The sequence below is a fragment of the Halyomorpha halys genome, unplaced genomic scaffold (genome assembly GCF_000696795.3).
Source record: "Halyomorpha halys isolate HHAL.00 unplaced genomic scaffold, Hhal_1.1 Scaffold429.1, whole genome shotgun sequence".
Lineage (NCBI taxonomy): Eukaryota > Metazoa > Arthropoda > Insecta > Hemiptera > Pentatomidae > Halyomorpha > Halyomorpha halys.
In genome coordinates this window covers 657249-673872 of record NW_027109334.1, presented here as the reverse complement: position 1 = coordinate 673872, position 16624 = coordinate 657249, and the positions used below count along the sequence as shown (strand labels likewise).

General features: G+C 31.8%; 1 long non-coding RNA gene and 1 other non-coding gene across 2 annotated transcripts in view; one reads left to right on the top strand and one right to left on the bottom strand.

The window, feature by feature from the left end:
- The window catches only part of LOC136795787 (uncharacterized), a 248414-nt gene that overhangs the window by 41014 nt on the left and 190776 nt on the right, over nt 1-16624 (top strand). The window lies entirely within an intron of this gene.
- TRNAQ-CUG (transfer RNA glutamine (anticodon CUG)) lies at nt 14603-14674 on the bottom strand. The gene has a single exon. It is a non-coding gene; the product is annotated as a tRNA-Gln (tRNA).

Genomic DNA, 16624 nt, shown 5'->3' with positions numbered 1-16624 from the left:
AAGAGACCTTATTGAAGAGTCCTGAACTCCTCTCTACTGGCACAAGTCACGATGGCTTTCTCACTGGTACTCACTCACACTGTTTTTTTGGGGACCAAGATGGCTACCCAAGCTTCTTACTGCAACTCTTTGCCACTAGATGGCATCATGAATTTCCTTTCAGAAGTGAGGGGGGGCCTTACTTAAACAACCCTAGATGCCATATTTTGTTAGAAAAAGAAAGTGGTAAATGGTTAAAAAAGGATTAATGGACAGGATTTATGAGTGAGGTCAAAGTGACACGCTTGCATTTTGATTCAGTGATTATAATTTATCACTACGAATTTAAACTGGCTTTAGAGGTTTTGTGTGTCTGAGTGTAAGGAAAGGATGGGAGTGTCATTAGCAAATGTTGCCAGTAAGATGTTGAGATTTGTAGGGATATCAGGGGTAAAGAGAATTTAGAGAACTAGCCCTAGGACTAGTTCTCTCTCTCTCTCTCTCTCTCTTTCTCTCTCTCTCACACACACACACACACACACACACACACAACCGCGTGAAGATGTAGCAAAAGAATTATGAAATAAATATAAATATACCGAAGGGATCAGATATTTATATGATAGATCTGCGTTATCTTTACTAATTAAAATATTTGGAGATATAAGATAGGTATAAACGTGATTTGAATAGAATATTTGAAATAATTGAATCCAGGATAATCAGTTAATTAAAAGTTTTTTCATAATTAAATTCTTCCAAAAAGTGTTAAATTAATATACCAGGCATTAATGCCAAGGAATTGAAATATTAGAATTTTATGAGAAACGAGTTCAGAGAGCGTAACTTCGGGTGAGAGTTGAATCCCTAATGTCTCCATCACATTTTTCTTAAAACTTTTCCTTCAGGTTTTTTTTTGTCCTCCCAGGTCTGAATTAAATAAGGGAGTAAGTAGACCTTATTCTAATGGTACTACTTTCGTATTCTGTGCTTACCAACAATACTTCTTCACAACTTTCATATCAGTTACTTGCACTAATATTAGAAGCAGTGTAGTGTATTCCTGCATTATAGGGGTTTTGAAAAGGGGAAAGGAATCTTTCAAGACGATGTCAGTAAATAATCAGCATACATCAAGATGTATCGTTGACCTGTTGACAGCGCGTTGAAATGGTTAAACGTTAACGGCTTCCAGTAAGTCAAAAGTGGTGTCATAACAGTAAATGCCGTTGAAAAGTTAAGTAAAGAAAAAAAATGAGACTGTCTTGAGACTGGTCGATAGAATTTATACTTCTGAACTGAAATAATGTATTAAAATTTTAATAATGATGATATTTATTTAATTGAAATACAATAACATTTTAAAAATTTTATTTGTTATTTTTAATAAATAATAACTGATTTTGATTATGCTATTCATTAGTGAAATTATTTACATTTTCATTGGTATCATAAGTAAATGTTGATATGATTGGTTTGTGGTGTCTAAAATAAAAATGTAAATATTTTTTTATGGAAAAGATGGTACGGTCAGCAAATAAACAAAAATTATTCATGACGACGTTTCGACCTTAATTTCTAGGTTTTCATCTGGGGGTTTAGGCAGAGGTTCCAACTAGAGTGAACTAAAGAGATTAAATATGTAGTACAAATGATGGGTCAATTGTTGTGCCATCTCTTGCAGCATCATTCTTAATAGTAACTTACGTTATAGAAAATGTATTAATTTTATAAATGAAATTTACCTTAACAATAAAACATACCCCAGGAATATGAGAGTGTTTAGCACGGGAGCAAGGCTAGACAAACAAAAATGCCTAATCGAACTGTAGTTATCCCTGACGTGTTTACTCTAATAAAAAAGAAGCTCAAACTTATAACTATAATTATTATAATGACCCTAACAATGTGGTTTTAGTCACTATCTTTTTCAATTTTCGTCTCTCAAACTCAGTGTAGCATCAAGATACAACTTTGAATTATAACTCGTAACAAAGAGGATGAAATACTGATCATTTTCCTAAATTACAGTATAAAACTTCGATTTTTAGTTTTCAAGATATTTTAATTTAAATATTCGACAAATCGTTATCATTAGATTTTTGGCACTATATTTCCACTTTTTAGCGTCAAAATAAAATTTTGAATCATATCTCATTAGAAAGAGGAGCTATAAACGTTTCCATTTATTAGATAGAACAATCAACAATTCAATTCTAGTAGGAATATGTTTATATTGTAATAGGAGAGTAGAAGCTTAAAAAAACTCACTCATTCGGAATGACACTTCCTGTAATCTCCACCCCTCCTTTACACCACAAAAATTTAACAACCAGAATTGACCAGCGTTGCCCATCACTTCCGTTTTATCCATTGCGTCACGAAACCAACTTACTGCTGTATAATTTTTTTCCCTTGAGTTATAGAACGTTTGTAAAGAAATTTCACTAAAAATAAAATATTTATAAGGATGATTCATGAAACTGAAATGATTCAGTTATAAACAATATAAGAATGATGGGAAATCATTTATTGAAAATAATAGAACATGATATTTATGACTACACACTATTTATGGTGGACACTAATATAATTAAATGCTACTACAATATCAAAAAAATCATACTGGAGGTGTCACTGCTTACATGTTTTCCTGATTGTCGCAACAATTTTAGAAATGTACATTTGATTTTTTTTTGTACTATGACAGTTGCATCGCTGGTTTTCCTTCAGCAGCTTATGCAACTCTAGAACGTTTAATTGAATGGGCTATTTTTGTTTAGTAAGTTTAATAGTAAATCAAAAATGTAAATCGCAGGTACCATGAAGGTGAAACCACCAAAAACCATAAGAATGTTTTTTTAAAAAATTGTTCGTAAGAATTCTTCATCATTATTTATGTTTCCAAGACCATTACAAGAAAAGAAATGTCTACTAAAATGATGACAAAAAAAATAAGTGCCCGAATCATATCGAAGAATCCTCACGGGAAATTGAATTCTGAAACGATTTCGTTCTTTGAGTTTATTCCATTATCCAAACGGACTGAAAGTGAGTCGTCAATAACCTTAAAATTTTTTTAAACGAATTTTGGGAAGCTACGGATTCAGGATGCGTTGGAAAAATAAACGTCTCCTATACGAATTCGTCTTATACTGCATTTTGCAATCAGAATACATATAATACATTTTTTTAAAAACTTTATTTATTGATAGATATTACAATCTGCCACACCGTTATGGGCAATAGGTAATAGTGATGAATGATCACATTTATACTAAAATAAAATAAAATAAGAATAAATAAATAAAAAGTACATGAAAATACATAAAATCCCTCTTAAAATATATACAAACAGAAGGATAAAGAAAATGAACATAATCAAACGATGTTTATGAAAAAATAAATAAATAAAATAAAAGAATGATAAAAATAAAAGAATCACTTGTCACATTTGTACTCCTATATACAATATTTACACAATCGACCTGAATATCCCTGAGCCCACTCTATCCCCCACGTGTGAGGGGTAGAGCAGAGCCCATAAGATCTCAGCGCAACCCTCTCGCCGCATCACTGATAGTGAGTCAGTGGAGGCAAAGCAAGTGCGCTAAAGCCGCAAACACTCAACTTGAGTAGAGAATCTGACCATTTATAATAAAATTACCCATCCCGCATACAACAGTTAGGTACTCTGGAGAAGATCAGTTCATTAAAAAATTAACACTATCCTTAAAAGATGGACTGTTGTGCATAAGAAAAAAAATCAAAAACGTTGAAGAGGGATTGAACATACATACAGGAATACCCTATGTATTAATGTCTATACCGGATTTTATTTAGTCTTTGAAAACAGTATAGTATAACTTAATTAATTAAATCTTTTTATCTTTTGCTTAGTTTTCAAATATAAATATGAATTTATGTGCATGTTTATAATTGAAAATTACTAGTTTTTATCTAGTAAAATAATAAATAAAGGTAGGATATGGCTCGTTTTTCTTCTTAGTGGTTATGTTGCTACTAGTGGTCAAGTGTAGAACTTTCCGGATAACAGGCCCTTCCCGAGAAGAACTTACTTTCATGAGCCCTCGTAAACTCAAACAGTTCTCTCGACTTTTCTTTTCATCCAACATAGTTTTTATACACCGAAAAAACAGCTGAATCATTAACACATATAATTAGTTGCTAACTAATTTCAATTTTATCTAATATTATTTTTTCTTGTTTTCGAGAAATATATAAGCAATACAAAATATATATAATTTCTTATACATTTAGTTTACATATTAACAAATAAAATAGATTGGTTGCATTCAGTTTCTTTTAAAGGGAAGCTACTAAAAATTAACGAGGCAACTAGAAAATGTATATTCAGCTAAATATACTAAACTAAACGAACTATTAAAGATATGATTAGGTCTTAGAGTATAGAGCCGTAGCAATGAATGTAATTTTACCTTTCTGAAAGGTCAAAAATCGAAAACCGTACTATTATATACATACTACTATAATATTTCCTTTATGTCCCCTCTTCATACATCGGTGTCTTGGTTTTGTAATAGAAAAAACTAACATATAATACACAGACTTAAAAGACATAAATTTAACACACGATTTGTACAGCTACGGTTAATCTTTCAATATATAAAACTACTAATCTAAAAGAATATACTGAAACTCATTTTGATTAACGGACTAGATCTGTGAGAACAGCTAAATGTTCAGTATCAAAAGTATTCTTTCAGTCCACAGGCCGAACAATAATCAATGTTCGATTATGTTCCAAACAAGATCCTACACCTTAAACTCAATTAATATCCCAGTAGTTCTTAACCTACCATGGAAATTCTCGAATTGCCACCAAAACCTTACTCATCTTCCGAACCCAGTTTCAACCATCGTTCGTACCATCAAAACATCTTGAAAAGTTAAAACGAGACCTTTTGTACCTATACTAATGGAGTTCTAGCAGTGGTAAATTTATCTACGTTCTGACAATCTGGAGCTCTCTCTTTCTCCCTTTCTCAGCCTCCACTGGGTTTCATTACCAGTGATGCACATGAGGAGGAAGCATAAGGTTCTTCTGGAGCCCTGATTTCCTAACCAAACTTGGCGGGGGAGGAGAGGTGATACTCGGTCCAGAGTTAAGCAGAATGTAAATTTTGTATACAGTTATGATTGTGTTAAAAATGATTTAATTACTTAATTTAATTTATCTTAATTTTTTGCAAATTATATAAGCGAAGTATATTATTTATTTTATCATATATTAATTTTTGGTATTTATTTAATTTTTTTTGTATATGTAATGAATGAATACACAGGTGATCTGTGGATGTAGCAGAATTTCAATAAACGTTTTTACAAAAAAAAAATGAAATTTAAATAACTGTAACCGATCTAGCCCGAACCAGATATCAATCCTTCCATTACAAACTCTCTAACCACTCAAACCCATTAGTTTCTAATCTTGCTTCCTCTTTTATTCCGGACAACCCTCCGAGGCATCTAAAAAGAAGATGGCCTCGAGACCTTATATTGTAAAAATGCTTTTAGAGTGCTACCATTGGGTAGTATCTTTACATGCTTGTACCATACCATTATGATTTCCTCAAATTTACTTGATGTATTTATGTACAGTTGTAAATATCAATAAATAAATTAAAAAAAAAAATTAATTAACACAAACATTTTAACGGTTTTAAATTATAGGTGCATACTAGAAATGTACAGCAAAGCTACTGAAAACTATAAAAGAAAAGGTTTTTACTTGAACCAAAAATAAGATATCGAAAATAACATAGAAGTAAAAATTGCACGAGGCAGAGATATCGTATGGTAGTTATTCACTTATTCTGAATCATGATAATAATATTTAAACTAGCACATATTAATTAATTGTTCAACTGTATTACGAAGTTAATATAATTATTAAAATTTAGTTACTAGTATAATTAATACATATAACTGTAATAGGAAACATAAGTAGGTAAATAATCACCACATTCTAAAAATAATTAAAATATCACTAAGAACTTTACTAACTCCATATTTTGTTTTCAATAATCTACTATGTTATCTTCCACAATCTTGATTTGCTTTAGGAAGTCTGTAATCTTTTTTTTTTAAGAGTGGAAAATGACTATAGCGCCCGTATAATTCAATAAAGACAACTGGCCATAACTCAATATACGGACGAAAATTATTTTCCTCCGGCCTACAATTATGCAATTATGCAATCGCATCGTTAATCCATTGTTAAAGTGGAAAGTTGCTGGATGGGATCAAGCGCACCTGATCGGATCACGCAACCTCGCAGCGTGCCGCGTCACGCACTCTCGACAACGAGCACGTTACCATCCATATCTTGACAGGAGGCCATAATTTACTAGCTGATAATTTCAAATTGATTATTTATCGGTGAAAAAACACAAAAATATGTGTGTGAAATTAAGTTTGACAAACTAAGTGAAAATGTCTAAAGTATTAACCAAATACCTAGTGGTTGTGGACCACGAATTCTGATACGACATCCCACAGACGAACCCCACTAAACTCACAAACCCAGATAGTACAAGAGCCGAGAAGAAAAAAGGCAGTTATCTCACCACAATTTTTGATTACTTTAATGAAAACTAAGTATAATCACTAGTCAAAACTGATGAGTCAGCCAAGTAGGGGAAATAAAAAATTGGGGCTGTTTCAAAACCTTAAAAAAAACATTAATTTTTCATTCGCAGCTCTATATCTTAAAAACTACCAACACTAGAAAATTTAAAAAAACATTATTTAAAGAAGAGTAATTTTGCTGAAATATGAGCCATAATACTATTTACGTCCAAAGTTCTCACGATATAGCCTATTAAAAAGCAACATTTTATAAAAATGTACTTAAATATCAGTAGTTAGTGAATCTATTTTGAGAAACCTATATCTTAACAACTATTCGACGAACAAATATCTATTAGCACTCAAATTAAAGCTAAATAATTGTACTATAAAGTAATTTATATCCTTAACCTTCCTAGGGATAGTAGTTTTCATGATATTTGCTAAAATATATTGATTTGTAGTTATTCGGACAACTTGGGGGTCACGGTAGCAGCGTGGTAACGCGCTTGTCTATCAACCCAAAGGTTACGAGATCGAGCTAGCCCTACCTAGGAATTTTTTAAGCATATAAATATGCAATACTCACTCCCGACCTCCCCCGGGCATTTGTGAGGCCCGTAAGCCAATAGGTGGTACTAACAAAAATAGGCGTGGGAGTGAGAGAACCCACCCTATGAAAACTACGTCATGAGATGTATTTCCCACGCACATCGCGCCAAGGCCTCGGACCACTATAAAATAGTTTACAACGTTTATTTTTGTAGGAGTAGTAGTTTGATGATATTTGATGAAATAAACTCACAAAATGTTAATTTCTAGTTGTTGATATAAAATGTTGGATTTTTGAAAAAAATATATCTCTTGGCCAATATGACGCACATATGTCTGCCAACACTCAAAATAAAAGAAATGTAACTTACTATAAAGTACTTTATGACACTTATCTTTGTAGGGGTAGTAGTTTTTATGATATCGACATATGAATATAAATTTGGCAAATGCAAATTTATCCGAACAACTTTAAATCAATTTATTTTAGCAAATTTCATGAACACTACTATCCCTATGAAAATAAATGTCATAAAATACTTTATCGCTCGTTGAACTAGTTTTAATTTGAGTGCTAATAGACATCTGTACGTCAAATGGCTTTTGAAATATACATTTTCCAGAATAAATTCACTGACTTTTTTATGAAATGTTGCTTTTTAAAAAGCTATATCTTGAGAACTATTGAACGTAAATAGCTCTATTGGGGCTTACATTTTATCAAAATGACTCTACTTTAAACGATGTTTTCTTAGATTTTGTATTGTTGTGGGTAGTTTTGAAGATATAGAGCTCCGAATGAAAAATTAATGTTTTTTTAAGGTTTTAAAAAACAGCTGCTATTTTTTATTCCCCCTCCCTATACTCGGCTGGCTCATCAGTTTTGACTAGTAATTATACTTAGTTTTCATTAAAGTGATCAAAAATTGGGGTGAGATAGCTGCCTTTTTTTCTTCCTGGCTCTTGTACTAAGAAGTTTTCACTGAACAAATTGTCCAATGTGTTCCTTCCAACTAATTCTTCAAGTTCCGCCCCCAATATCCCTTGATTGAAGAGTCTCTTAGCTTACATTGAGAACATTTACTTATAGCCAGTAGACGAGTTTAAACAAAAAAAAATCTTATTTCCTCATCAATCTCATTATCAGCAAGATTTTATAGTTAGACGCTAAAAGTAAAAATAAGCATAGGGATTCGTCAAGGAGATCACATGACAACGGTGGTACAAGGAGGTGTTTTGTTCACATTCAATCGCAAAGTTTACCACCAATTAAGGGTACCCAATTTATAGAGGCTGAGTGTGCCACAGAAGGGCTAACGAACACACTGGTTGCCTCACAGGTACAGTAACAGAATAAATAATCACATAATATAGCGGCATACTCTGAGAGCTACCAGCTCCCTTTATTTTATCAATTTATATTTTAGCAACAGTTAATTTAAATCGTATTTCATCAAATATTTTGGGTTAGTAGAGGAAAAATTGGAAGTTATACAATGTTAAAATATTTTTTAATGTATAACAATTTTATACCTTCAAACAAATGTCACTTACTATGATTTAATAATGACAAACTCTCTTAAGAAAACAAATTTTCTAAATGATCATTTAAAAAGATATAAAATCAACCTTTAATAAGTCGGTCTTGCCGAAAACCTGAATTCCTAAAATCTTTGAGTTATGTTTTACGATCAAACACCTCATTTATTGAAAATTGCCTAATCTTTACTTTATCGATATTAATTTCGTAAAAATAATCTTATTACCTTTCAATATAATTTTATTATTACTGAATATGGCTGGTAATATTAATTTGGTTAGGTTGGGTACACTAGTGGAAAAAACTTAATGTATAAGTAGAACAAGCCAGAGATGTAATTTAATTGAGTGTTAATTACTTCTTTGACGGCTAGCAAGTTGTCCAGGCAGAAGATTAACCTAACCGACCCTCCGGTTCTTCATGCTATAAGAAGTTGGGAATGTTTTTGCTAGAGAGAAGGGAGGAGGTGAGAGGCTATTTTGGCGAGCAGAGAAGGCAGAATAACGAGACAGAAGACAGATCTCGAACAAGAAGGGTATGAATGGGAGCAACAAGTTGCAATTAGGACCCTAGCAACGGACCTTTTTACTATCCCAGCTATAGCACTCTCTGCTCCCTACACCCACATAAAAATGATACCTGACCCATAAACTAATACTTAGGACCCGACTATCTTATATCTCATGTCCGCTATTACCCTCTAACAACTTGTCTTATCAGCGTCGTATTTTCCAACCCTAACATTCCAGTATTCCAAGAAAGTTTACTGGATTTAGTACTTATAAAAATATACTACCTACAAAGAATATAGAATTTTTATATGTAGCACAGTTTACATTCTGTGAAAGCCTTTTTAAAGTAGTAAAAAAAAACTGCCATATTCCTCAAAGATTGCGTCAAATTTAATGACGAATCCCATTAATTTCGTTTATATATATTTCTTCAATGTAAGATTGGCCTAGCTGGCCTAACACAGTTATAACAATTTTATTTCCTTTTAACAAGTGATAATGTGAGAGATTAGTCTCGTACAGAAAAAAAGCTCCCCTAAAGATTTAAAATGAAATAATTTTGATTTATAATATCCCTCTTATAATGCCTTTGAAATGCAGTAAAAGTGACTCCTCCCATTATTCTAACCCCCTATATCAAACCCTATACATCCATGGAGCTTAGAAGAAAGAAGAAAGATTAGTAATATAATAACATAATAAATAATAATATGCAATTGAAGAATTAAATAAAGAAAAAAAACAACTAATATTTATAATAAATGGAATTTGTTCCGGGTGCGGTCAAATAAAACTCAAATAGTGAATTGGTGTACTATTTTTATTTGAGCCAACGTTTCGCCCCACGTTGCAGGGCTAAAAAAGATACAAACACTTAACATAAGTACAAAAGGCGTGACAGACCGTGGAGGTCCAAAGCCTCGCGCGATATACTTAAGAAATAGATCGCGCGTTTCCTGACTTGATTTTCATAGGGTTGGTCCATCACTCCCACGCCTATTCTTGTGAGTGCTACCCATTGGCTAAGGGACCTCACAAATCCCCGAGGGGAGATTATGAGTGAATATTGCGTAATTTTTATGCTTGAAAAAATTCTGGGTAGGGTCGGGCTCGAACTCGCAATCTATGGGTTGGTAGACAGGCGCGTTACCACGCTGCCACCGTCACCCTTTTTCTGTTTTTTATACTGTAAAAAAAATACACTTTTGAGTCTCATTGTGTGCGTACACACACATGGGCTGACATGTTTCTTCAAACTACTTTCTTTCAGTAGCCAGCAGTCTGGCCATCTCCGCCAGCTTAATTATTTTCGCCAAGGACTCCAATCAAAGTCGGCTCACCCTCTAGGACTAGGCGGGCGGTCGAGGACATAAACAACTTACCCAGGGGATCTATCCATCACCCATGGTGATGTAAAGACTTTTTTTTCTTTTTGTTCAACTTCAATGTAATTTTTTAGTGGATATAAGCTTACTCAAGTTCCTCTTTTTCAAGTCTGGATATTTCAATGCTTTGCAATTGTTATATCCACTTATTTCAAATACCACAATAACGAAATTCGGAAGTTTGTTTCTTTTCATTTCAGTTGTATTAACGGTTGGGCTAGTGAAGGTTCCTTTTGAACCCCTGCCTGCCGGAACAATATAATTAATAAAATAAAACTGGAAAAAAAATGAATAAATGTAGAATTCATTAAAGAATATTTTCAAGATAATATAGAATTTCCTATGTCGTAAGCCACTCCATCTTTAATGGGAATGGAGTTTTGTAAAACATTGGAAGAATTCATGTAATAATTCCAATTGCAGTTACCGGCAACTGATAATTTCTTATTTTAAACCATAGGGTATTCACCTATAGTGGATTTTCTGTTCTTGGGACCTGGTGTTGAAATAGCTGTAATTTTTCACATTACTTCCCATGCAGTTTTTAAAATAAATTAGACTGCCGAGTCTGTTTGGATTAAAATCCCTGTGACAGACAAATAACTTACTATGGAAAGCAATGTTTTGATTAAATGCCTGAGGAATTCCGGAGAATTGCATTTAAACGGGATTCGATCAAATTTCATTTAATACTTTCGATTACGTATGTGAAAACTTATTTTTCTTGACACACTCATATTTTGAAAACGGCTCATCCGATTGATAATAGTTAGTATGAACTTAATAAACTTCCATCAAAACGTGTTTCCCATCTCATTTAATTCACCCGATCAACAAATTCGCTCTCCGGCCTCCTAGATCCTCTTCATTGACCCGCTAAACAAATTCAATATTAGACGGCAATGTGAGATCAGACCATCATTCATAGTCACAGCAGTAGATCAGTTTACCAAAAACAAACAAATAGATACATTTTACGAGAATAAGACTAACACATAGATTAAAAGGGAAAAACAATAAAAAACCGGTTACAGGAAACACTTGAATGGATAATTAAGTTTTAAAAAAACAATAGTACTAATAAAATAATTTAATGAATAAATACGTTTGAACACACAAATAGAGAGGTCAACATATTAAAATAAATAAATAAAACAAAGAATAATCTCCGAGCTAATTCCCACGCAGGTGATGGTGTATGATCCCCAGGGAGTCCAAAATAATATTTTCCGCCAATATCGCAATATCCCCGATGCTAACACCTAGGCCTACTAAGAAGCTCCTTGTTCTATCTGGTATTGTTCCACGAGATCCAAACCAGAGGCCTCTCACGGTGAACTCTCTCTCTCCGAAGGTCTCGCAGAATTTTTCTTTAAGGAAAGGGACGCGTTTTTCATATATTTTCTTTTTTTCCCTTTCCAATCCACCTTCCTGTTCGAGGTCATTACTTTCAAATGTTACCGTCGGATCCAAGACAAGAGCCGTGTCTCCGACTTTTGTAAACGCGACAATATCGGCATATCTTATAATAGTTAGAAGTCGAAAGAATAGCAGGGGAGGGGGAGAGGGTGCAAGAGAAGAAAGGAGTTAAGGTAGGGTGATGATTATGGGGTTCTTGGGGCCCCTCCTAACCTGCCCCCTCGCAAGAATGGGGTGATTGAACGCAATAGTGGATTGAAAGAAGCAGGGAGACTGCCAAAACATTTGATGTGTCTCCGTGTGATGTGTTGTACTGTTTCTGGTTGTGGTTCATTATGGATGTGCGTCATGTTACCTATCTCTGGTGATGTTCCTCTGCAGATCTTCGGTAATATGCTGTTCTGATATTTTAGTAATTTCAGGGCTGTGGTTAGAGGAAATGTAGTAGAGGTGCTCCGTGTAGTAGTGATGGTCTTAGTATTGCCTTGTATATAAGTAGTTTGAGTGACAGCCCAGGTGTATAGATCAGGTGTTTGAGTTGATATGATGAAATAGTATCTACAGTTGAGGGCGCGGATTAGTCGGTGTCCTAGAATACACCTAGTGATGTGACCCAGTGGGTTTCATGAAACCAGTGGGTTTCACAGAGCAAGTTAGATTCGAGGACTATTTTTAAAATTGTAAATATTAATGAATATATCAAAGATAGGTGAGTTGTATTTTTGCATTGCTTGTTTTTATGGCTGCGGCCTACAAAAGCATTATGAATTACCATCTTACAAGTAGGATTTGGTGGCCCTGCGCTCCAGCCGAATCCTGGAGTCCTACTACTTACTAGTCTGGATGACAATTTCAGGCTTTTGTCCAACTAAATTCACAGTCGGCAACACTACAGTGGTTGGCAGTTGGCTGAAGTTCATTTTTACCTGTTGTGCAGAACAGGTACAGGTAAATAGATAAAAGACCTGTCAGGAACGGGAATCCACATCTAATTCCTCGACTCTCCTGAAAAGATAATCTACCGACTTTAGGTCGGGAATTACGAAGTGAATCATGATTCTTCTGTGTAGGTTATCTGAGAGAACAATGCTTTTGAAAGAATCGATTCGTTGATTCACCTGACCGTCCATGCCAAAAAAAATGCATAATAACAAAGGATTAGAACGATTTCTTTTGAACAATAAAACTCAATGTCTATTGGTATGATGGCCTTTCAAGCATATACCGCTCGATTAAATAACTGAATTTGATAAATCCAATATAATTGTTACCGTGTTTCACTTTTTTTTTTTATATTAATAGTAAATTTTCCAATAGATATTTATAACTATAGGTATACTACAGTATACCAAAATAGCACAGAAGAAATAAAAATGCTTAGAAATCAGTTGTTCAATAAAACTCATAGTAATTTCTTTTTTTAACAGAAGCATATTTGAACTCTCCCATTTTTCAAACAATATCCAATTGGATATTTATCAATTTTAATTGGTCTTCCGGTTAAATTTATAAAGTGATTCTGAAGTTTTAAGACTGATTATTATTATTATTTTATCACTGCATAGACAAATTTATAAATAATTAGGTTTTGAGTTAAATTTTAATACTAAGGCAGATAAAATAAAATTTAAATTAGGATTATAGGACTCTATAAATTTCTCAATTTTTCAAAAAGTACTACAGGATGGTTAAAACTACTGAGTCCCCTTGGATTGAATAAAGAATCCCTGGCTTATCTAATATTTAGGAGCGAAATCGATAAGCTTGCAGGTCAGTGGGGTAGTATCTAAGATACAAAATTTTTCGAATACATCACTTTTTTCGACAGGTGAACTACCTTCCTTGGTTAAAAGATTGAATTTTCCATGCGGGGGATTGATCACATCTTGTATTTATTAATATAATAAAACGATATATATTTATTTGTATATCATTAATTTTAAATAATTAAATGAGAAAGTGATAAACATTTTAGAAATTAATAGAATGAATTAAAATGAACATCTAATTTATTTTAAATATTTTTTATTAATTAATTATTTTAATATAATAAATTATGAACTTTGTAATTATTTAATGGAATTAATCAGAAAAGGATTATAGGGAGAACTATGAAGAGATTGAAACAAAAGAAATGCAAGGTATAAAATAAATGCAAATCAATAAATTTAAGTAATTAAATAACAAACTGATAAATATTTCAGAAATTGATAGAATACATTAAAATAAAGGTTTAATTTTATTTTTAATATTTTGTTTTGTAATTCAATTCCATTAATTAAATTTAATAAACTATGAACTTTTCAATTATTTAATTGAATTAATCAGAAAAAGATTATAGGGAGAACTATGAAGAGAATGAAACAAAATAAATACTAATCATTAATTCTAAGTAATTAAATATCAAACTGATAAATATTTTTAAAATAAATAGAATAATTTAAAATACAGATTTAATTAATTGTCAACATAATTTTCTCTTATAGTTCAATTTCATTAATTGTACTCAATATAAATACAAACTTACTATTTATTTAATTAATTAATCAGAAACAGGTTTTTGGGAATATCATGAAGTGAACGAAACACACAAAAGAAATTCTAGGTCCCACCGAGATTTGAACTCGGATCGCTGGATTCAGAGTCCAGAGTGCTAACCATTACACCATGGGACCCTTGAATATGGGGGAAACAGTTTGATTTGTAGAATGCATATTTATAGCCATATTGTCTTAAAAATGATACGATTCTTATTGATTAAAATTACGAAAAATGAATCCTAAAAGAGTGAGACATTACCGATAAGTATATATTATTTTAATGGGTGATGTAAATATTGGACATAAACCACTGAATATCTTCATGATTTCATACATTAAGTAAGTATTGACTGAATTTTACCAAGAATATATGATGAGTTGACGATTTTTGCATTATTTAAGGGTTTTTATACATCGGGGTTTTTTACTGCTCAAAAATTTGGTTTCTAGTTGTAATACAACAGGTTACCGATATAAAATATTATTTTCACTTCAGTAACATTTTATTTTACTTTTCTTTGTTAATTATTAGTGATTTAACTTTGCTTTAAAATCTTAATATAATTTCTTATTAAGCATTAGAGAGAATTAAAATTGCTTAAAACTGTGTCAGAAAGTATAAAAGCAATGAATTATTAGAACTCTTTCATCTTGTAAATATTATCTTAATGTAAATCAGTTAACCCCTCTAAATATTTTTTTATACTAGTTAATATAGAATTACATAGTTTGTCAATAGAATTTATTATTATAATTAGAAAAGAACTAATTTAATTGAAAATAGATAGGTATGATAATTCTGAGATGAGATTTTTTATATATATATAATTCTTCTTAGGTGTCTTTTAATCTGTAATAAGAAAATATTTATATTTTTAATTATTAATTATTTAACTTTGCTTTAAAATCTAGTAATTTCTATAAACATATTAAGTAAAGAAAATCTATACACTAAATGTTATGGCGTCTATAACACCTTTTCAAGTAGTAAACGGTATTTTGAACTCAAACGTGCTTGCAGGGAGTGGATCAAAGAAGCAATTCCTCCTTTTCATCATTTGGTCGACCCTTATTTACTCCAAACCATCCCCCTCCTTAGTATACAAATAAATCTCTTGTGGCTGGATTTTCTACTTCCATGGAGATCCTCCTAATGCTTCAAAACGACATTTAATAAAAAAACCTAATTTACTATTCGACAACCTTACTACTAATCATGATACTATTGGTGTTGTTTTTAGTTGTACTATAGCTGTGGCTTGGTTCTAAAAAGACCAATACCAATATTTTTAAATTTTTTTTTGTACCAAAAGTTCGCAATTTAGAAAATCTTCAAATTATACCTTTAAATTTCTAAAATGTTACCTATTTAATTTTTTTATTAAACATTCGTTTTGTAGAATTAAAAAAATACTAAATTGGAAACTTTTGGTTAAAAAAAACCCACAAAATTTGAATAAAAAATTACATTGGCCCCTTATATATTTATATGTACATATGACAAAAATGATATATATAAAAAAACACAAATGTGTGTTTCTAAAATTTTACAGGTTTAAACTGTTGATTGTTTTTATAATCTAAAAGAAATAAATAAATTTTTTGAAGGTTAGTTTCAGAAAAAAGAAACTTTAGGATAAGAATATCAATATTAAGTAAATTTTATGAAAGAATTTTTTAAAATGATTTTTTCTTAAAATAAGAACTGATAATTTATTTCTAACTGCCTTCCTAAGGTACGAAAAACGATTTTTTTGGGGGGGATATGCCCTTGGTTTTTTCATAAAATTTAAATAATATTGATATTCTTATCCTAAAGTGTCTTCTTTCTGAAATTAACCTTCAAAAATGTATTTATTTGTTTTGGATTATAGAAACAATCAACAGTTTAAACCTGTAAAATTTTAGAAACACGCATTTATATTTGGCTATATATAATTTTCAACATGTGTGTATGCATATATAAGTTAAGTATTGGCGAAAGCAAAATGTAAAAAAAAAGAGAAAAAGGAATAAGATCTAACTCGCTTGAACTGCTGTAAAACACTGGCTTTATTGTATTCGGTACATCTCTTATATACGTTC